This window comes from Vanessa cardui, chromosome 14 (assembly GCF_905220365.1).
Source record: "Vanessa cardui chromosome 14, ilVanCard2.1, whole genome shotgun sequence".
NCBI lineage: Eukaryota > Metazoa > Arthropoda > Insecta > Lepidoptera > Nymphalidae > Vanessa > Vanessa cardui.
In genome coordinates, this window is record NC_061136.1 from 166788 (window position 1) to 191696 (window position 24909).

General features: G+C 35.1%; 1 protein-coding gene across 1 annotated transcript in view; it reads right to left on the bottom strand.

The window, feature by feature from the left end:
* LOC124535376 (collagen alpha chain CG42342) overlaps positions 1 to 24909 on the bottom strand; it is a 199404-nt gene that overhangs the window by 78541 nt on the left and 95954 nt on the right. The gene's annotated exons all lie outside the window — the stretch shown is intronic.

Consider the following 24909-nt stretch of genomic DNA (forward strand, 5'->3'; position numbering starts at 1 on the left):
GGAGCACGTTAGCGATACTCGGTCGAATCTTTTATTTATAGGTTATTTGGATATTTGTGTCACCTTCCGTAATGTGGTTATGTTTATGTAATTATCATAGTCGAATATTATAATCAACTAGCTACCCACCCCGGCTTCGCACGGGTGCAATACTGATACTAAATATACTACAGAATTTGTTTATATACGACATCACATCGCAAACTTCTAAAATTATCAGTGTTTCTTTACTATATTGTTCATGTATTATATACACAAACCTTCCCCTTGAATCACACTATCTTTTAAAAAAAACCGCATCAAAATCCGTTGCGTAGATTTAAAGATATAGGGACAGAGAAAGCGACTTTGTTTTATACTATGTAGTGATGGAACTCCTATACGGCTCGCAGTTAGGGTGCGATATGGGGCAGAATTTCTTACTATCTTTAATCAAATTTTGTGTATGTGATGTGATGTCATGTGGTGTACGAAATATAGTTGGTCTTTTTCAAAGTTTTTTTGCTGAGTTCGATTACAGCTCTTTCGAGGGATCCTTGTAGTTTACGCCGCGTGACGTATTAAATCCGCATTTTCGAAAGTCTATTTTTGCTTTATTCGCAAGTTTCCTTTGAAATTGTCCTCGAAGTAGTTTCTGACTCATATAAACGGAACGCTTAATCTATCCATATTAAAAAAAATTAGTTAGTCAACATCAGCTTCACTTAAAATCAAAAAATAAATAAAATTTTAACAAAAAGAAAAACCGACTTCAAACAAAACACTATTTTAAAACAAATGAATATGCACGAAAAAGTAATAAAAATAATTGCGTATTCAACATATTTTTTAGAGTCTTCCTAAGTTAAATGAAATGAAAAATATTAGACTACTTAAAAGTCGATTAACGATTATATCATGTAGTTATAATTATTGTTATATTTGGAGTCGGTGTCAGCCAATAAAACCCTACAGTATATCTATCAAAAAAACAATACGAGAATACTTTAACAAATATGTTTTTTACAAATTACCTTTTACACAATAATATACTGGATCAATCAAGGGGCTCGTATCGCTTCTTTCTTTTGATTGTTGGGGCAAGGGCACCGTGGCTGACACCGGCTCCAAATATATCAATAACTATAACTACATGATATAATCGTTAATCGACTTTTAAGTAGTCTAATATTTTTCATTTCATTTAACTTAGGAAGACTCTAAAAAATATGTTGAATACGCAATTATTTTTATTACTTTTTCGTGCATATTCATTTGTTTTAAAATAGTGTTTTGTTTGAAGTCGGTTTTTCTTTTTGTTAAAATTTTATTTATATAACATAAAAATAATCTGTCCGTTTGTTAGACAACTTACCTTCTTAGCCGATTTTAAAAAATGAATCTGTGACACAAGTCTACTCCGTATATACTTATTTTTATTTCGTAGTAACACTTGGGTCAACCAACCTATTATAATCCGCAACATTGTAACCTTCGAATATTTTTTTGTATTTGTTTATTTAAATATAATCATTATATCTTTATATAATTTATTAACATGGAGTTTATATTATTTAAGATGTGAAGTGCAGATAAGTGATAACTATCGAGACTAAGATGAAATACTATAACTAAGTAATGATATAACATGAGCAGCGTTGACAACTATATGCAGATACAGATAGTAAGTACCTGTGCTATCACCTAATTTATTCACTGACGATGAGTATATGTTACTGAATAACTTTAACATAATAACTAATAACATCAAACATATTTTATACCAAGCAGGCATTTGATTGAAAATGTTAAACGTGATCATGGAAATTCTTATCGGTTTGTTTACAAAAAAACATAATTGAAACCCACCGATCGTTTTATTCAGAATAATGAATTACTTATGAGTTTAGTGTTAGTTACATAGTGTTCAGTTACACATAATAAATATGATTTCCTTTGGATTTAAACTTTACAATTTAGTGGTCGTTTTTAACAATATTATATTTATTTAATCAACGAACTCTTCCTAAACAAAGCAAAAGTACTCGGCAGCGCGGCGCAGCCTTAACAAATGAACTGCACTCGCCGGGGAGAAAACTTTATGTATACTAATCTAAGAGATGTTCGCAGCGGGTTATGGGAGAAGCACGCTGTATCAACCAGTTTACCCGGGAGTACACTTGCTCACACTTTAAATAAAGATACATTTACTTTGTTATTAAATCCCTCCTTTTAAACGAGAATTTATTTATACAAAATGGTTCGAGAAAAAATCAAGCAATAACATGCTTCTAACTAGCTAAATTGTTTGTACAGCTAGTAAGCTACGTCATTCCTGAGTGTTTGAGGGCTTAAATTGTGTTTAATCTTATAATTTTCTTTATTAAACTGCGCCCGTGCGATGTCGGAGCGGATCGCTAGTTTTATAAAACGATTGATTCTGTTTTATGAGATGTATTAATACATATAAATTTGCAGCGATACGTATAATTTAAGCCTGACTTACTCGTAGGGTTGAAAACTAACCTAACCCAATAGACCTTCGAGTAAATATTAGAACTTAATTTTGTACGGCTGGACACGAGGGACATAGTATTTGCAGTAGTGCGGCAGACACATAAGCATGTAGTGTCCACTGGCACTATTGTCAAAAGATACGTTGTCGACAAAATACATGATGATTTTAAACAATGTACATTTAAGAATATAAATCTAAATGATCTGATTTAAATTCCTTTAGTAAATGAAAAGTCAAAGAGCAGAATATTCTTATAATAAAGAAGATGATCAGAGCGAGCGTTCGCCGAGACTCGGGCCAATATCGACGATTGCACATTTCAGCTCATGAATTTGGAAATCAGTTCTCTGCAGTCTCCGATTGGATTGTGTAAACAGCGAGTCGATACCGACGCTTTATGCTCGGAGGTTAGCGATCCCCCGTGATTTCCACTTTAATGTGTAAATACTATGCGGTGGAAATACAGAGCTTGACTTTCCTTTAAGTATTTAGATTGGAACTCAAACAGTGGCGGCGGAGCTCAATACGTATCTCTCTTTATATAAAAGTCTTTGCCAAATTGTAAAAGAAACCTAACAGGCAGCTGCGCTGTGGAGCGCCTCGTGATGAGACTTATAGTGAATATTGTAGGTATAAAACAAGTGTCAGTGCTCAGATCAATGTGGCATTCGATGATAATTTCCAATCAATACTGGAATTTTATTATCCTGATTAGTTGTACACAAAGTAAGAATACTATTATATCAAACATAGCAATTGACAAATCAAATACAAAATATATTAAATATGAAATTTGAATGGTAACGAGACCTAACATAATTTATATTATCATCATGAATGCGAAAGTAACTCTATGTGTCAGTTTGTCTGTTGCTTTTTAACGACCAATCAGCTGAACCGAATTTAACGAAATTTGGTATGCAGCAAACTGGATCTTCAAGAAAGGTCATACGCTACTTTTTTGTCTAGCACATGACAATCAACACACTAAAACGCGATAGAAACCGCAGGCGAATAATAGTCAGATATAAGTATAAACAAAAATAATTTGGAAAATCATCGGATCGAACGTAACTGCGAACCCCGGCGCTGTTAAGGGCGAGGGTCTCTAAGATATTAGCGGAGCGCGACACGGCGTCACGCGTCCGGCATGCGAATGGCGGCCGATGAGGCCGAGACAACTGCGACGCGGCGAATTGTGTTTCATGTACTGCTATTCTCCTCCATCCGGTAATGCATTTTTGATATTCCTCGACGACGCAATCTCCGCGCCGCCCATCTGTGCCAACACTTCCTGTAATTACTCCCCCTAAAAACGCAGTCTTTCGATTGCGTAACCACTTTTTAATTTATTGAGACGTTTAAGTAATTTCATCTACCTCAGATATGTTTTGTTTTTACCTTCCTGCCGTCTTCCGTTGGCAGTTTTTATTATTGTATTCCAGGAATGTGGTTAATTACGTAGCATTTGTTTATACATGATCAATGATAAAAATAATAATCAACATAAATTAAGATTTTTTGTGTACGCAAGAGTCTAATAATATTTCTGTTAGCGTGAGGAATAATAAATTATATAAATCTTCGATTCTGCAGACCTACCAGTATCTAGGATCACAATCTATGACATCGGATGCTGCAAAATATTCAAAGTGTCCAACAAAGAAGGCGACGCTGGGGCGGTTCGTACGTGGTTCGAATGCGACGCCCCGAATGAAGACGCGTTATTTACCCAAGTGACCCCCATAAAAAGAAACGTTCCTTTCAGAATTGTACCCGCGTCTGATCCTTGAATTTTAAACAAGACCAACAAACGCCACTATTTTACTGATTTCGGGAGCCGGCTGCGGCTCCGCCGAGAATGCTTAATGCGTGCGTGACGCGGGGGCACTCGAGCTCTATTTTAAACTATTCTAAACTGCAGGACTCGCTCCTTTTAGGCTACTCAGCGACTCAAACGTTAGCCAAAATGTTATTATGCAAAGCAGCAGTTTTCTCAAATCAACGTCAATTAATATTCGTATCTTGAACGCCGAGTAATTTATTTCTACGATATCATGACTTAATTACAAATTACATTACATTCTAAAGACCCATTCATAAATTCATTTGTTGTAAATTAGCGCCATTATTTATGTTCTGAAATTAAATTGGCCATATTTGAATGGTTCGATTATAGTGAGAATTTATGCAGCTGCGATTAAAATCAATGGTCGACCGGGCGCTGTTATGAGTCGCGTAGTGATGACAACATTATGAAATACCACTTGAAACATTATTAAAACTATTATCATTGAGATTGATTGAGATACTTGCGATGCGAATGAAGATGGTTCATCCTTTTGTATGTGGTTGGGAACACATTTTCTTCATGAAGTTATAGTCCCCACGCACAAGCTTAAGGCTTGAAACTACACATATCAATAACTTCCTGAGTACAGACATCATGTAGTAATACAAACAAACGAAATTTGATATTTGGATGATTATAATTAAGGTGTGTTTACTTAAGTCGGTTGAAATGCAGTTAGCATTGAAAGCCTGCAGGAGGACATTCAGCGATGAGTAACGGTAATGAGAGGCTCGTGACTGCGAATAACGAAATACCACTAATTATGTTTTAGTGGGCATTGTGCGAGTCACATGCGCGAGCTTGCGACACCGGCTTTGTCTGATTTTGAATATATTTATGTTCGCCTCGTTACATTAGTCTAGAGGTAGTGTCACTGAACTTTATTGTTTTTTTATTATTATTTTTTTTACATAAAACTTGGGCGAAACGTTGAGGTAACGTACTTAATTACCGACATTCGTACAAACAAAATTTAATTAGTCCTTAATTCTACATTTTCATTCGACAGTAAATTTAAATTAAGATAAATCAATTCTAAACATATTAAGAGATATTCAATCAATTTGGTAACTTGATTAAATTTCAGTAAATCCCTATTTTATTTTTAGATATTTGTTAATAAATGAATGCAAGCAGGTCAGTTTCGTCTGTATTCTCTAAATTAAACAAAGCGTGACTCTTAAGCGGTCGCTGTAACTTCGCGTCGACGAGATACTTTACACTGCAGTCCGTCACCGGCGGCGCCGCAACAATAACTGTCATGTAAAACTATTGCGACTGATGTTCGTGTCACGACATTGTCTATTATTATTTTCAAAATGTAACGAGCTCTAACGCCTTTAGGTAAAATGTGTTGATCTTAAATTTAACCAGTGACAGCATTGTAGAGAAGTGATGTATTAAGGACAGGTTACCTGTTGAAAGTTTTCAAATCCATACAAATTTTCATATAAACAGATTTCGACCTCGATCGAATTCGGAGTGTGGATTTTACTAAGATATACCAGCAAGTAACTATCAGTAGTTCAGTTTGAAACCGCAATTGAAACGAAAACTCTTAAGCCTCTTCACTCATATGACAAATGTTACGACGTGACATTTATTTATAGAAAAATATAAAAATAGTTGGAATTTAATGTCGGTGGGAAATAGTAAGAACTTCGATGCTAAAAATAAATATCGAAAACTTTAGTCAAACTTATTGTATCTTATCACGCAAAGTGACATTTGTTTCAATTCGCTTTATTTGACTTTCCTATTTGAATGTGTGTAATACGTTTAATGTGTTTGCTAATAGGAGTGGGCGCTGCGCAGAGCGTCAACACAGCCTATAACGTGTGCGCGCCCGTAGGCCTGCGGCTCGCGGCGATGTGTCAGAGGGTAATTTGCAAGCGGTGTCACAGTGCATTGTGTGCACGTGTGTAGCTTTATTATTATGAGCTAGGCCTGATAGCTTCGCAGTCTGATGCTCTGCGAGTACACTATACGTACAGTGTTATGTATGTTGATACGATATTACTATATCATATTAATGTGATTAAGCTTGGATGGCAAGCGGTGCGGCCGCCCAGCGACGTGTAAGCCAAATGTTTGATTCTGACCTCATACGAGTTGTAATCTTTTCTGAAGAGAGATATTATAAAACTCTCTAAAAAAACTCGGCTTAAATGTTATTCTTTAAAACGTTCTTTCGTCAAATCCTGTAAACATGTAAGGAATGGTTAATATCTCTTACAGCGCCTACTTCTATGGGTGACAGTAACCACTTACCACCAGGTGGTCTTTGGACTGTCCGCTTACATATCACATAAAATCTCATTAAAAAAAATGCCAAGTAAAACATGAATATATAAGAAAGATGTAATTGCATATTACGCATAGTATATAATTTGAACCTGTTGCTTTAGATTAATTTAATACTGTATAAGCGGTAAACTAAATAGTATGTTATGCTTTTTGCTAAGTATGCATACGTAGTGGTAGAGCTGCAAATGTTGCGATGTGTGCCGACTGCCGTACAGAAATAGGAGCGCGTGTTATGGCTCTGAGTGATACTGCACACTGTATGCAGACTTAGACTAAACATCAGAACAGACGCAGGTGAGAGCGTAATGCGTTTAGCGCGAGCGCGGCGCGACTAATTGCTTCGACGCAGGCTCGTCTGAAGGAGCGCGGTGCTTGATGGAGCTGAAATGGAGGCTTAAATGCAGCTTTTGTGATACGATCCGGCGCAGCCTTTGCGTAATTGAGTTCGCATTTTTTAAGTAACTGAGTAAAGCGTGTGGTCTCACTTATCACCTTTTGAATATCATTCACGAAGGAATAAAATAAGCTTTATATTGATAAACTAGCGACCCGGCCCGGTTCTCGGGTGCAATGCTGATACTAAATATACTACAGAATTTGTTTATTTATCGCTTATCCTAATCACATTAGAAATTTCTAAAATTATTATCAGTGTTTCTTTATTATATTATTCCACGTGTTATGTTTTATACAAAAATATTCCTTCAAGAATCACTCTATATATTAAAAAAAACCACATCAAAATCCGTTGCGTAATAAAGATCTAAGCTATACTATGTAATGATAATGATGATGATGTTAAAAAACAGTTCATAACAAATACACGGAATTCCCGTACAAAGACACGAGTTATCCTAGTTTGGGATCAATGGTAGTTGAAATAAAATGTTTGTACCTTTTTCTTTTCCAAAAAATGAAGTTATACAGTTATTTTGTTTACTTACGAAAAGTAACAGAAAGAGATGACATACAATAGCTTTAAGTTATTATCGCCACCGCTTCTTGACCGAAAATCTCTGAATGTCGTAAATTTTGAATTGATCTTATATTGACTTTGGATTCCAACCTATAACCTACGTGTACACAGCTAATTACAGCAAATTAGAATTGTAATTTAAATCAAATTTCAAAGATCGTAATTACAGGAGCGTATTGACTATACGTGTAGTGTAGCGCAACACAGGTGATACTATCTGATCACATTCGCCTCGTGAGTGATATCGATCAGCCCGCAAGGCGGTGATGTGATTGTCTGCAGCGGCAATGCGTTTATCTCGTGGCGTGACGCGACGCAAATGATTGCCTTAATTGATAACTACTCGCACGCCTAGATGTGACAGAGCTGTTACCTGTTCCAATCGGCCGAGGATTTAAGATAAACAAAGCTTTGATTTATATTCCGTGCGGTTTGCTAATAGCTCTCTGATATTGTGCAGTGCAAACAGTTCTTGATTTATGCATCTTTATTTCTAATACAAAACTATTCAGCTAAATTGCCGTAATGTACTTTAATTTATCATTTGATGTGCTGACACCATGGCGCCAATATTGAAAACGCAATATTTTCCTAATTATAATGAATACGGTAGGTCGTTTTAGATCTTAGACCAATGATATCGCTTTAATTAAAGGTAAACGTTCTTTATTTGTCTGTACTCCTCCTTTTCTCGGAACAGGCAGGAACACCTATACTAGGACATGAATATTTATAAAAATAGCTATTGATGTCACATGTACCTAATTGAGTATGTCAAAAAAAACTTTTAAATAGCAACGACAAAATTTTCAAAGGAAAATTTTGTAGAACACCTATTAATTTGTGCATGTTATTTAAGGCATATTTTTAATTTAGGTATAAGATCAATTGTAGTAAAATTACTTTTTACATAAATTTATTGCAAAGAACATATACTTAAATCGTATAGATGACGAATACTCGTAATCTGAGAGTTACTTGCCGTTGATTTTAATGGAAATGTCTCAAGTCACAGTCTAATGAGTATTTTGCCAGGTTTCGTTACCATCCAAATGTGTGGAAACTAAACATTTATTCATACTTGTATATTTCCTACCGTTAGTGCGCGCTGTCGCGTTACTTCGATAATAATTCAGTTGTCGTTCAAGTGTCTATTATATTTGACACGCGCCGAAGTCGAATCCTAACGAGTTACATACGCGCGAGCATTGTATTGAAACGAATAGTTTTGTTCAACTACAAGGTCATTAATTATTTTTGTTTCGTGAGGAGTTACTAAAACGTAGCAGTGTCTTAATGAATAAACTTTAACCGTTCACATTATTATTGAGAATAATGTTCGTAGGAGCACGGAGCGCATGCGTCGGGATCTAGTTGGAGACGTGATTTCAACGCGATAACAGGATCTGTTACCGGAAAGATATCAAGCTTTCTACGATAACTAGCTTAAAATATACGGGAACATTTGATACTATTAACATATATGTATTAAATCTGTTGATATAACTATCGCACAATTTTTAGTCCCTGAATAGAACTACCACGCTCAATCTATGTGGACAGTAATTCCGTCAAATGAAAGGGATTCAACCAACCGCTGTATAAATCGGAGGCTTTTAGTTTGATAAAATAATGTTTAATAAAACTACTTTATAATGTAAGAGCAGCATGGCAGCCGAGCTTAGATAAGTGGCAAATAGAACCTGCTTATTGCACCTCGTTATAAAGTTATGAAGTTGAACAAAGCTTCATTTTCTATGCTCATCAGAGTTTAATTACTGAGCTTATACGCGCGAGCAGATATTAAATGAGCTTTGCAAATCCACCAGAAAGCTCGACTATTCAGCGCGAGCTTATTAAGACGTACGATACAGCTTCACATAAAAGCGCGAGTGTTCTGACGCGAGCGCAGCGATTTGTGGTTTTGGAAACGAGATTGAGGCGAGCATTAGATTGCTCCGTAATTATACCACGTCGGTGTACCGCACGCGCCTAATATGACTTTGTTACTATTCGGAGATTTTTCATTAATATTTCATTTAAGCTTATCAATGACAAAGCGTCTCACTGACTAGTTTGCGAGTGTATTATCGGTTTGTCCACCAGTGGGTGTCTGACGTGATGATGATTTGTAAATATTTGGTTATTGTTAAACACGCTTTTTACTGGGTGTTATTTATTTACATAATGCAATTAACGATACTATATTTTATTAATCTACTATAACTAGAAATACGAAACGTTGTCTGTTACCATTTCACGCTAAAATCGCTGAAGAGATTTAGATTATATTTGGTATCGAGATTATTTTTTACTTATTTAACTGAAGTAATATGGTTGGTGACGGTTTGTGTATTATAGGTAAACCTTTATAAATTTCGCTCGGCTAAATATATGTCACATTAATTCCAGCACTAAGCGTTCTCTTTGCTTACTTTATTTTTATTCATAGTGTAATTGCGAGTATGTCAGATTAAGTGTGGCATACAACCGTAAACATGAACAGGTGACACCTAGGTGTTAAATAGGTAAATACTTATCTAGACTCCTACTCGGCTACCTTATGTAATGAATTCTCTATGTCTATCGGAGGCGAGCAGTCTTTAGACATTCGCTAAATGCGCCGAGTGTGAGGAATAATTGATGACGAATTCTGTTAGCTGTGAGTGCTAGTGCAATACGATTACATATGTGAGTAAACAGTAGGAAATTTGCTCCTATATTTAAAGAAAAAATAATTTGGTTTTCGTGCCACAAGCTGGTAAAAAATTAAAGTACAGTACCTTTATTTAATGTTTTATTTATATACCTCGATATACTATTCAGACAGATTAATTTGCCCGGTGTACAACACTTGATAACAACATTTTTTTTTAAGATTATTACTAATTTTGGTTTTTTTTTTGTGTTTAATCTAAGATCAAATTAATCTCAATCAAATCTTTAATCTAAGGTCAAATCTAAGATTTATTTATTTTTGTTTGTGGTGTGCAATAAAGAATCAATCTTTCAGGATGAGCTCATTCTCAAATTTAACTCCAAGTTTTCTTACAATATTATAAAACTTGTAAATAAAATAAAAATAAATTTAACTGTTTTTTTAGCTGTTTCAAATATTTTGCTAATACAAACACTGGTTAATTGTAGTGGATTCATTCGATTGTAATGCAAAGTAATATGTGGACTACTGATATAAAAACGTATGCATACTGCTGTCTGCGGCCATAAATCATTATTAATAAATTCTCTTTAAGAGGTGTTGATTCATACCCGCTAGTTAATGCGCGTCTCACACGACATCCACAGACACTACGCAGAGCGCGAGATGCGTCGCTTATCGTACTAATGTTATAAGAGGTAAGTTTTGTTTGTCTGTCTTTGCTGGTTTCACGCAAAAACTAATGATTGCTTTGCAACTTCTGTATTACTTAAATCTGTAGTTTGAGAACTGGTATTAGCTATATTGTTTGAATTGTCTTTGAGATAGACTAACGTAAATTAGCTTACTCAGAGAGAAAAAAAAAGAATGCTTATCATGCGTATATGTTTGCACAAAATGCAGTTTTGGCGATCATTTTCGCACAGATAAATGTCAGTTGTCATATTTAAAATATAAATAAATAAACTTTATTTAAATTTAAAAAAAATGCACATTCATCTTAAACGTTTTCGATAAATTCCATCAGTTCTTGTATCCTATATAGTTATTGTATATGTATATAACAGCATCACGAGATGAAAACGATGTTTTACCCAAAGCTGAGATGAAATAATACATAAAAAAACTTCATATTCTAGTATCAAATGAAACAGTAGTTTTGATTGTCGTTGATACTATTTTAAGTTGTAAATACGGTTTATTATAATAATTACTTGAATAAGCCAACGCTATGAGTTTTATACAAAATCATGAGCACATAGGTATAACCCATGTTTTCTATAATTTTCAATATAAGGCGTACATCATAAGTTTTGTATTTGAAATTAATCTATTATAATATTGTGTTTTAACAGCAATCGCGAAACTAATACATCTCTCAAATTATTTATAATAGCTTATTCAACTGTCTTCATCTGTAGAGCTTCTAATATATACTCTGTATATGTGTTTATATTGTCCATAGAAATGATTCGATCAGCGCGAAGCGTATCACTGTCGTTAGCGCTGCAGCACTTCGCCCAAGACGCTTCGCTGCGACTGTGCGCTGCGCGTTGCGTGTTCAGAAACAATATTTATCTCAGTAATGTATTCACTTATCTGATCTTCCTCGGGAGCTGCGTCGTTGGGAGGTGGACAGCTTCGAGAATAGTTTTAGAACAGTCGTCGAGATCGAGATCACTGTGAATTGATAATTTGACTAAACAACATTTAAATTTGCACTGTTATATAAAAAGAAGATGGCCCAATGGCTAGAACGTGTATGTTAACCAATGATTGCGGGTTATAACCCTGACCACTGTTTTCATTCTATTCATCTCCTACTTGGAGGTGAAGGAAATCATCGTGAGAAAACCTGCATGTGAATAGTTTCAACGAAGTTCTGTCCACGTTTATCTATCAACCCGCATTGGAGCAGCGTGGTTGAATACACTCTAATTCTTCTCCTCAAACGGAGAGCCTTAGCCCAGCAGTGGGAAATTTATATTCTGTAGATGCTATAAAATATTCAGTGACCTTCTTACTTTTTTATCAAAGATTAATTACGAGACGTTAATTCGAGTCAAGCGGCAATAACTCTCGCGCTGCACTCGCGCCGCCGGCGACGGACGAAGCCGAAGTCGGGAGGTATCGGGGCTAAATGCTTCCTATTTAAGTTATTTATTGGAGACGAGTTCGCAAGCCGGGGCTGGAATGTCAATTGCACCAATTATAGCGTGCGCCACGCACCGGACGTCCGCCACCCACCGCGGCCGCATTCAGGTCGCGACCCAGGCTGCCTGTGAACCTGGAATTGTTTAATCGACTCTCATTAAATAGACTCCCTCACTACCGTTTGTTCACATTTAGGTACATAAGTAAGTTATAATATTACTGTCGTCGATTCGACTGCACTTAATAGATATAAATGAGGCGTTAACACAGTGCGGCGTATCATCGCGCCGGTAATCAACGCGTCACCGGTAATCAGCGCTAGTTGCCAGTAATCAGTGTAGTCGCTAACGCAGTTGCGTTACAATTGTCGAAACCACGTCTACGTCCGCATTTACGAGTCTCTGACGGTTTAAAGAGAACATTTGATTGATGGCGCTTATGCTCTCTTTGACAATGGAAGGATTATTATTATTAGAACGATTATTAAATAACCTTAAGATTTGTACAAGCTGCATAGATTGTTTAATATAGGAAGGCAGCATGGCAAATGGGCCACTTAGCGGTAGCCAGCGATGTAAGAAATATTAGTCGTTGCATTCACAACCGATGCGTCGCCAACCAGGGTCAACGGGACGCTATGTATCTTGTACGATTTATCACTGTTGTCACTCTATAATAATTAAATTTAAATACATATATATGTCGTAGAAAAGAAGGAGGAGAATCTCGAATAGGGTCTGGTGGCTGATCCAACATTTGGAAAACTATTTCAGTAAAATCAGTTTGCAGGTCATCATCGTATTCGAGAGGTTTGTCATATATTAAGAACTGGCATTGCCCTGACACTTACAACTCCATACGGGGTTCGCCCTTAAAAGTAAATCAATCATCAATATTATTGGCAATGACTCTGTTCATTAATTATGAAAACAAATAAATTAAGAGCGCGCCATTACATATATTTCTTAAAGTAACCGACCGATTATATGTGTATTTTATATTAAAAATTTCGTGTTTAGTTCCCAAAGGCAAACACTTAAACAATTAGCTTAAAAACTTTAAAACAGTCATCACGGCGACCGTGGTAATTACAGGAGATGAGCGCGGCGGTAATCAAATATGAATTACACGCACGCGGCCGCGCCGTTATTAACACGCAGTGCTGTTAAGGTCGAGAATGTACCTTTTGTAAATGGTTTTGAGACGAGTTAATAATATTTTTATATATACAACTAGGCGACATATTTACACAGGTCTGTGTTAAAATTTATCAAAATGTATTTATGTTTAATAAAAGTAATAATGGATTTTTGCAACTTTATTGTAGTTAAGAAAATAATATATAAGGAAATATTAAATATGAATATTATTTTAAGGCTTAGTTTATAGCTCTATAGTCTCTTGCAAACCAATGGAAAATTACCATTTATAATCTTGCATAATATTAAAATACATTAATTGTGTGGCTAGAACAAGATTGCTTATTTCATGAATCATAATATAATTCATTATATCAATGTCTTCTCGTTAGAATCTACATTCCGAAATGGTGGTAGCTTCACATAATATAATTGTTAAAAGACGATTTAAAGGTGTTTGTAAAAGCCTACATTTTGATTTTGAATCAAATATAATCCATAATTGTACTGAAACTTTTGTTGAGTTAAATTTCAAGAATCCTGCCCTTAACAGGCACCCGTCGGAGCGCCGTCACCGGGTAATCGCTGTCAAATCACCGACGAAAAGTATTAAAATCTCACCGCGACACGTCGTCTTATTAATTTTGATACACACATACCAGCCATCAAGTCGTTTCTTGCAGATATTGAAATATATCGCATCTTTACTTGTGTGTGTGACACACATAAGAAATAACCAATAAGAATCAATGTTCCTGCTTTCTTATTAAGGTATCTCTGACGTAAAGAACACGAATCAATGGCGAGGTACGTTTGTGTGCGTGAGTTCTATGCAACTAGTTTAAATTTATGATATTTCAGAATATTCTCAATGCTTCCACTAATGCTTATTGGCTATTCAATAAACCTAGCTAATCCGTATCTTATCTATAACTCTGGCAAATGAATGCTAATATAAATAAATAAGGATTTATAAAGCGGATATATTTTCAATAGTGACGTTCTTAATTTAAAGTAAGTATTTCGTGCGTATTCACTTTGATGAAGGAAAAGTGATTAGGGTTGCCGAGTATTCCTTATTATTATATAAATTTAGATTCCTAATTGATGTTCGTTTGATTTATATGCAATTGTAAAAGTCTATTTGCATACAAATATTTTGATTTGATCATCATTCGCGAGTACAATGTATTCAATTATTTATCATAATCCTAGTTATTGTGAATAATAATGAAATATAAGCTGCAATGCTATTGCTTAACATTAGAATACATTCCTAATCCATAGTGCTTTAACACTTCATTAATTCTTAATTGATTAATTATTTATCATTTTATAAAGTGTCACCGTGATATTTATTAGTAAGAACGACGCTTTGTTTTTCTTATTCTAGTCTTAAACATATATATAAAAAACAAAGACTATTACTTATAGGAGACACATGCCCATAATCAAGAATCGATATATATATTTACATAAGCAGACAAAATTGTTTTGATTTTATTTTGACAACCCTAATTCGAGAAAATTCGCACCGTGTCGAATGGATTACGTCAGACAAATGTGACTAATGTACGAGACTACTATAGGTAACGTACTGACATTTACAGTCATTTTGAACTCTATATCGTGCGCGATAAGAGCTATCAGGCGCGGTCCAGATTTGGCCGCGTGTAGTTGCAATTGATAATATCCTGTTTGAAGATAAGCCCTCTATCATGTCTGATAGGAAGCTTGGGTTTACACTCGATTGGGCGCCTTCGGAGATAAATTATACGATTATATAGAAGCCGTAGCGCTCGTCGACGCGCTGTTGTACTTCATGCGTTATATGTGCGAAATATCATCATTACGGCTAACAGTCACCATCGAGGTCCATCGCAAACACAAAACAACATGTATTAGAGCTTTCTACGTTTGTTATATTATAAAAACAATGTATTTACTGTCGATGTGCTTACAATAATGCAATTCATAGATTAAGAGTCAGAACGACCCTCTTTAAAACGAAAGTTTCATAGTCCTTTCTCAGTGCGGCTTAAGATAACGCGCGAGGGTCCCTTCCAAGGCTCACTCACTACAGTGCAATGTGTCATTCAGACGGAAATTGGCGTTTATACAATTATATATATTCTCCCCTTTTATTATTATTTGATAATTATTGAACCGATGATTTGTATATCAACCACCGAACAGCAAATATTAGATATATTAAGATATTTTATGTAGCAGCGAGACAAGTTGCGACTTTCATTTGACTTTATTCCAAGAAATATTAGTATATAGTAAACATTACAACAAACGAAACCTGTACGCTATATGATGTTACTGACAAACATTCTGCGTCAACATATAACAAACGGACGAAAGTCCAAAAACGAAGGGAGAAATATGAGGAGATAAAATCAGAACGACGAGCGACGGTGGCGACGGCAGCGAGGGTCGCGAGGTTCGGCGGAACAATTTATAAAATGAAGCACGAACTCATCGGGAAAGTCGTTCCGAAAGTTTTATCAAAAGACCGTAATTAGATCGCGGAGCGCATTTTTCGTAAACTAAGCTAATGCGATCATCCCGGGACGAGCGCCGCCCGCCGCCCGGGTGACGCGCCCCGTGAAGTACATTCAACGCGATCCCCTAATACTTAACGTGCTGCGTTACCTTTAAATAGTAATCACACTTCACTTATTTCGTTTTCTTTTTTAGGACCAAAGCCTAGTAAGTTGGTCTTCTAATAATAATAATTAATCATTTCGACATCACTTGTCACTTACTTTAGTAAATACAATTCTGAACGCTATTTTCTTTTCAATATTTAGGCTTTATAGCAAGAATAAGATTTGATCTAGTATGAGTGATCAACATTTTCTGTTTACAGTTTTGCATGTTAAATCAAAAATTAAATAGATATGTATCTGAATATGGGTTTTGAGACGTTAGCCCTCATGCTTGTTATTACACCGTCTCTATCATACGAATCGGAATACAGTAATTGGATTAGTGTGGCTCGGTGGTGGAATAGATAATTATTTATTACACAGTACAGAATTCGATCAATTATATTTGTATTCTTATTATCAACAGCACGTAGTCTTTGTGCTAAGTGTCTATTGTCATGTTAAACAAGTTGAAATCGTACGAGTCTATTTATGGCACTGCGAGTATAATTTAAAACTCGCTGCGGTGACGCCGTGACAGTCGTCTTCTTATTAGTACGGACTCAAACAGCTGACATTGCATTTATATAGTAAAAGCATTTTCTGAGATTAAATGTAGTCTCTCTATGTAAAACAACCGATGCAAACAGCTTACCTATCTAAGATTACAAAATATCTATTATAAATAATCAAATATTATTATCAGTTAATCTTTCTTTGATGGAAATTTGAACCTTTAAAACGTCGAGCTAATTATATAACTATCTGTACCGGCGACTTCATGGACGTTCGTTTTGTTAAATATTTAACAAATAAAGTTATTATTGTGGCTTAAGTTACTTATTACATCAGCTTTCTGAAAGTGAAAGTCCCGTCAAAATTGGTCGAGGCGTTTTGGAGAGTAGCCGGAACAAACAGACAGACAGACAAAAATTGTAAAGACTGTAAAGTAATTTATTTTGAGATGTATACCGTATATAGACACATGAATTTAGTAAAAAGCGGTTGCTTTATTATTTCAGACAGACACTCCAATTTTATTATATGTACAGATATGACTTTTTCTACAAGCTCTGTCAAAGGTAATTTTGCCAATCTTGCTGACGTACATCATTGATGTGTCGAATAACTGAGACGTGTTGCATTCTTTTTAAATAAATAAACGATCTCAGGTTCCAAGTAGTGCATTCAATTATATCCCGCGACCGAGGGCGATAAGCGATGATAAATGAATAAAGTTATCACGACTAACAGAAATACCCTTTACGTAAAAACGCAGGGACAACTGTCCGGTGACGTCGAATCTATTTTTTGTTGCAGTTCACTTCGTTAACTTTCGAAAGTTCGTTTTTTAATGCGTGAGAGGGACACTGACTAATGGTGCTTTTGTTCTCCGTAAAGGCTTAATTAATACGCGTCACTCGCTTCTTACAGTCCAACGTTTTTAAATTTTCTGATGTTCTAATCTTCATTGTTTGCTTAAATGTTTTATTTCATTCAAATAATTAATCCAAGTGTAAAATAATTTGGGAATATGTATTTATTATATTAAATCATGTGTGTGTTGTGTTATGTTTAATATAGACTTGTATGACTCCAACTCTTCCTGGGAATGTCCTAGCAAGTAAGATGGTTGCCCATACTGATTATTAAGATAGTAATTTATTATCAAAAGCAACTCCTTCAAATTAGTCTTACACTGAAGCACACAAACTAAAATGATTTCAAAAAAATAAATTTTAAAGATATTATTTATAACGTTTAATTAGTCGCTTAAAATATCATATAATTGTTTGTATTAGTACAGTATATTCCCACGTATACGCTAATGCGATATAAAACAGCAATTACTATAATATGTATTATTCAAATGCACAAAAGCAAATTATCGTTTGTCCGGAGCACCCAATTAGCGCGTTTAAACCAAAGAACAGTAGTAACCCTTTTGTAAACGCCGTGAACACAGAAGCTAAACAAGGACTTATTCACGACTCGTCGCTAAATACTAAGCCGTTGGCGTTGCTTTATTTAATGCAATCGGCACGCCATTACGCTCGCGCCACACCTGCGCGGAAACAAAGACCCAACTCCATCATGAGCGCCTAACGACTTTACAAGCTATAGCGAAACCTCACAGAAAAGATTTGACAATATACTGCACATACACCTCGAAAAATATTGCATCAATATTACGCATAGTTTTATTCAAATTCGAAACATTTATTACCGGTGCCGGGGCAGAAAATCTATTATTCACCTCACTAGACGTGTATATTCGGAATGGATTCACGTAATTTATGAATGAAGTTTTCTTTCAAAACAAAATTATTAAAATTATCTCAAATAATATTCGAAAGTTATTCAGTGTTCAACTTTATCAGCAGCTAACAATAACTTCGTTAGTGAACCGAACCTGTTATCTTTTGCGCGTCCAGCCAGCTACGGACTAACAAAGACTCAATTACCTAGCAGAACTTCAGCGGAGAAGTTCAGCAAAAGTATGACTTTGTTACACTGAAGTTACTTTAACCCGTTACACAATTCACCTTCCACGTCGCGTCACTTTCGATTCGATCCGATAGCCCGCAGTTCTCACTCGAACACCGGTCTAATTAAATATTTCGTTCAGTAATGAAGCAAAACGTAGCAAACGTAGCAACTATTTAGAGAATTCATTAGCCACGGGGAAAATCGCGAGCAAGGCGAACACACGAAATTACAGTTTGCGAGCTGCAATCAGCGAAGTTCGCACCGATCTCACTTTTACAAATTGGTTCGGATTAGGCGTCGAAGAAGTCCAATTACGGGTGCAGCGCTGTATTACAAGCCCGTGCTCGTACAGCCACCGACGCGCGGCGCTGGGAAATTAAGGAATTGGATATCGATGCGATGGGAGATTTTTAATATGAATAAAATATTGCACATGAGCATTAGCAAGCTTACGTAAGTAATTGTTGAAGCGATAGTACTCATCTTATTATTGGGTTTAGGTAAACATACGAACGACTATATTAATTGTAAATAATTTTGTTTTATTTTTATTTAGTTTGTAAGGAGCTTTGTCAAGTATTTAGTTTTGCTGCAAGCCACGTGGCTACGGTATTATATCCCTCATGACTGACATGACAATTACACTGGCTCACTTACGAAGTGTTAGTTCTGTGGCAGTAGAATAACATACACATGGATGGTTCTGCATAGCGTTCTATCATCGGTAGAAATAATATTTTATATTAAAATGTTAATATTTTCGAAATGATTTGCTTGCAATCAACAATAATTATGCTATACATAAACATGTTTGTGCTATAAAATATCGTCTGACATATTTTCGTGATTTAAATAAGATGAAGTGTCTCATTTGTCGGAACGAGAAAAATCTGAAATGATATTACGTTTTAGCATTTCCGCTGCTGATTGTACGCGCCGCCTCGAGGGACGAAGGGTTATTGATGAGTAGCGTTATTCTAGGTGTTGGCAGCTCGCACTCACTGCTGCCGGGTTATTACGAGTGAGGGCGCGGACATGCATCATTTTATTTAATACATGTATACATTATTAGGCGAGATGGCCCAGAGGTTATTCGTGTGCTTAATTTGTGTTTATAATTCATCTCGTTCTCGGCGGTAAAGGAAAACATCCTGAGGAAACCAGTATGTGTCAAATTTCATAGAAATTATACCACATATGTATTCCATCAACTCGCATTGGAACAGCGTGGAGAAATATGTTCCAAACCCTCTCCTTAATGGAAGAGGAGGCTTTAGCCTTTAGCTTTAGGCTTTAGCATTAAAAAATTACAGGCTGTTACTTTACTTTTACACATTATTAACTCAGAAATTATTATTTTACTAGCTATTAGAGAAACTATTCATCTAACATTTAAAACGAAACCGTCTATATTTTGGCCCAAGTCCATTTCCTTCTTCTTATAACAACATGTACGCAAATACCTCGATGTTGAACCAATTGATGAGAGCATTCGGCTTACCTGAAACAATATATTCAACATTAAAATAAATCCAATAATTCGAAATAATGTTCAACAGTTTGAAACAAAAACAGAAATGAGAGATAATTATTGGGAACGTTTCGGGCGCTGCAAAGACATCTCTACAAAAAGCGATGTAACAGAAACATTTAATCCTTTGAAATCTCTTCCCCGCTTTGTCGCGAACGTCTAATTGCAGTCGACAAAAACTCAAGTCTAGATTAAAATGTGCAATTACGAAATATGTCATCCTAAATTGTATTATAACGTCGAAAATTTAAAGTCCATTTTCAGTTAAATTGACATACCGAGTAAGTTTTACGAATGCGCGAAGGTTTTTCGAGCAATTAAATGCAGCGTGCTCATATTTGAGTTTGAAAGTTGCGTAAAAATTAGCTGATTCTTTTAAAAATTTCGTCGACAGCGTTTAAATATTTTCAGACAATTTTTTTTTTCTTTTTTTTAGTTATTTATTATTTATTATATACTTAAAAATTTTAGGTACGTGCGTGAGATTTAAACAAAAACTTTCTTAGTCCATACGGATACGGTGCAAAAGTAATAATAAATAAGTAGTTCTATAATTCGATCTCATTTTTATTTCATCGTCTGTTGATTGACCGCCAGAGTGCGATACGATAACTGCCTCCTGGACATTTTCAAGAGCAGAAAGGTACCGCGAGGATATCTGTCTATGGAAGGTTATTAATATTTTATCACAAACATCATTCCATTACCAAATATTTTAATCAATAGGAACTCAATCAAAGTGGTTTAAGATTTAGAGGCGCCCTTTACGCACTGTAAAGGTATTTACTGCAGATATTTTTGTTAGAAGCTACATTCCAAATCGTACCTTACATTTAATATAATTCTGTAAATCATAGTATAATCAATTATATCAATATTTTCTCGGTAGAATTTACTTTCCGAAATGGTGGTAGCTTTACATAATATAGTAGTTAAATGAAGATTCAAAAGTGCCTGTTTAAAGCCTACTTAAAAAAGTATATTTTGATTTGATTTACTTTAGTTCACTGGTGGTAAATAAGTGGAGTTCTTGAAAGTGCAATACTTAACACAGTACTGACCGTCAAACAGCTGTTAAGTATATTTAATACGGTGTAGTATTCGTTAGCAGCGGCGCAGTGCTCAGTGCTCAGTAGGCACCGCGGCGGCGAGTCTGAAACACCGCCGGTCGCAGCCGCGTGTATAATGCGAAATGATTTTATAGTCCCGACTGAAAAGTTGATGTCGTAAAATTTAATGGCCGATGAAATGTATTCCGCCATGGAGCCATGGTCGCCATAAAAGAGGTGATCTGTCCCCTGAATTCGTAAAATTATAACTTTGTTATATTTTAACGTGATATGGTTATGGTTGTGTAGTTTGTTGTCATTTTTTTATACTTCGATCATCTTTAACAGTGCGATTTTTGATCTTTATTTTTTGTTTGATGGCTTAAATAAAACAAATGATGTTCTGATTTGAATAACCCCCTTATTAAAATAATATAATAAATCTTAAAATGGTTATTTAATGAAAAACGAATAAATTTGTTTTGTAATACAAAAACACTTTTAATGGTTGGAAATTGAATTAACCAAAACTATATTACCTATTTATATATATATACCTTACTTATATGAAATATAATTATCATAAATATTGAATATTTCATAAATTTCAATAGAAACGAATATTACATTTAATGTAATAAATGTTTATACATACAATTCAAAAGTAGTTTTAATTATGAGCAAACATGAATAAGGAATATTTCTGTTTATTTTTGAACTGTAATGATTTACATATTGTTGCTAGTTACGATAATTACCAATTATAAGGGAACTCCCTTCATACGTCAGAAATTACCTTTAATTATTTTCAAAGTCTCGCAACATGTATCTATATTCAGTATGAAAACATAGCGCTTATTTATTAATAATCAAAATCGTCAAATTTTCAGTCAATCTGTTAATGAGAGAGCGAACAGTAATTGTGAAAATTTTCAAACACCACACGCAAAGTGCCCTTCGCGCCATCAGTCTAATTAAAAGGTCTGATATCGGAACAAACAGCGCTAACTAGCACTGCGGCACATCGTGACAGACACGCGGCCAAAGGGCTTCATTATCATTAGACGAGAGCTAACTTACTGGAGATGATCATTACGAGATTAGTTTTAGGCATTTCAAGCGGAGTAATTACATTATGAGTCACAAAACTTGAGTGACAACAGTGTTACATGTTTTTAATCTTAGTTGCAGTAGTGATGGCAAATATATGCCGTAATATGATTAATTTAATCACTTTTAGTTTTTATTTCACGGACAAACAAGAGGAGGATATAATAAATGTAGGAGTTATCTATGAACACTTAAGTTAAAAAAAAATATGATTTACGTACATCTCTACATTATACATATGTAGGTAGAGATGTATCCTACAAGTCTATCGGTGTTGGTAACAACTTATACTACGTTCCCAAGAAATAAATAAATAGATATTGGACAACATCACATACACTACTCTGATCCCCATGTAAGTAGCTAAAGCACTTGTATTGTGTAAAATCAGAAGTAACGACGGTGGCACAAACAACCAGACCCAAGACAACATAAAAAACTAATGAACTTTTTCTACATCGACTCGTTCAGGAATTGAACCTGGGACTTCGGAGGACCCTTGAAAACCGGTGTACACACAACTCGAGATCGTCATATAATCAATAATCAAAATATTAAAATTATATGGCTGTATTTAGTGAATTGGGTAAATAATAGTCTCCCAAAAAACATTTTATAGGCTATGAGTGACAGAGATGCTCTGGTGGCCCATTGGCGCTTTTATCTAAAAATTAATAACAGAAAAATCCTAAACAAGGCCCGCATTTAAATCACACTATTATTAAATTCAGTAGTATATGTAACACGGAGTTAAAGAAGCAAATGTTCGAGTATTTCTTGAGATAACAAATAGCTGTTCACGAACAAAATAACAAGATATAATTTACGAGAGCCATAATCAAATGGAATGAAGTGCTTCACTATATTTAAAGACGAGATGGTTGTCATATTTCATACTAATAAGATGGACAGAAAAGGATGACAGTTAATTAAATACCAAATAAGTAGAGCGACTTTATGGGGCGTGTATTTTAAGTCGCTTCGTCTGGAATACGTCGGACGGACGTAAATTGGACGTTCGGTGCTGCGTAGGCATTCGGGCTATAATTAAGATTCAACGTTTGAACGGCGTTTTGGAAGAATTTATTTGATTTCCATTTTTGAATTTGCTGCTAAATTTTCTATTCAAGTACGGAAAAACTTCTCGACGCAAATTAATCTTTGTTACGTACGTAAATTTTAAATGGTAATGAGAACAGAAGTAGACGATCTTCTTCTGAATTGTTTTTATTGTATTTTTGAAGTCAAACAAATGACTTAAATCGTGGAGTTATAATGATTTGATAATTATAAAATAATATTCTAATTTAATTAAATTGATATCAATATTATAATCATTAATTTAATGACGGTAAATTAGTATCTACAGAGTTTTAGCCGGTACTACAACAAAAAATATTTTGATTTGAGTACTCGTCAAAACATTAACTAGATGTACACAGTACGGCTACGGCACTGATATCTTAATTATTTTCGTATTGCTCTTAAGACAAAGATTAAACAGTTGTTGTTAAACTTTAAACAGATATCCATCCGGAAAGTCTTCGCCTGAAGCCTTTAAGAGACATTTACTAGAAAGTTGCATATATTCCGTGAAGTGACTTACTACTCGATTTATTACAATTGTTGAAATAGTAGATAAATTACATACAAACAAAAAGCTTTAACTTACAAACGACACTACCAATAATAAGAACTATACAATATAATATGTTGCATAGATTGTATAGACCGAATAAGCCGCCTTCTTATGCCGAAGGATGCTGTGAGTTCAACTGTGCTTTTTTCAATTTAGCACAACGAAACCCAGCATTAACTTTATCTTATACAGAATTCATAAATTTTTCATTCAAAAATAATCATTGTTTTCGCTACTATTCTATGCGCTCGCGCATCATTCACTAAAACTTCGCACAGTTGCTGTTGAGCATTCCTAGCTCCTCCTAATTGGCTGACACTGATCTAGGCAATGGCGTCATCACATACCTCTCGGGCATTTTCTCACAGACTATATCTTACCTAAGAGGTTAAGGTCCCGTGTGAAGGTTTCTGGAATTATACTGCCATCGAATATTTGCACGCGACCGGATTTAGTAGTTAACAGTTGCAGGTTTAAAAATTGATGTAAAATATCTTTCCTACTTTTATTTTAAACTAGCTTTTGCCCGCAACTTCGTTCGCGTGGACTTCAGTTTCGTCCCGTCTAGTCAAGTAATCGCTTAAAATCGCTTCGTAAATAAGCCATTATTTCTCGTACAAAGTAAAGGATAAAAAATGGTTATTGTGGGTTATTCCTAAGAGATAAACATATACAATTACGGACTTTTTTGTAGACCTTTTTAAGTTGTACAATATTGTAGTACATTGTTTTGATCTATCTTGTAGGATTCAGTCAGCGTTTGCAATGTAAGCGCAAAAAATATGTTTTTTTACGACTCATATTAGAAACCTCAAAAATTGTAGCCAATGTGTTATTCTGATGTATAAG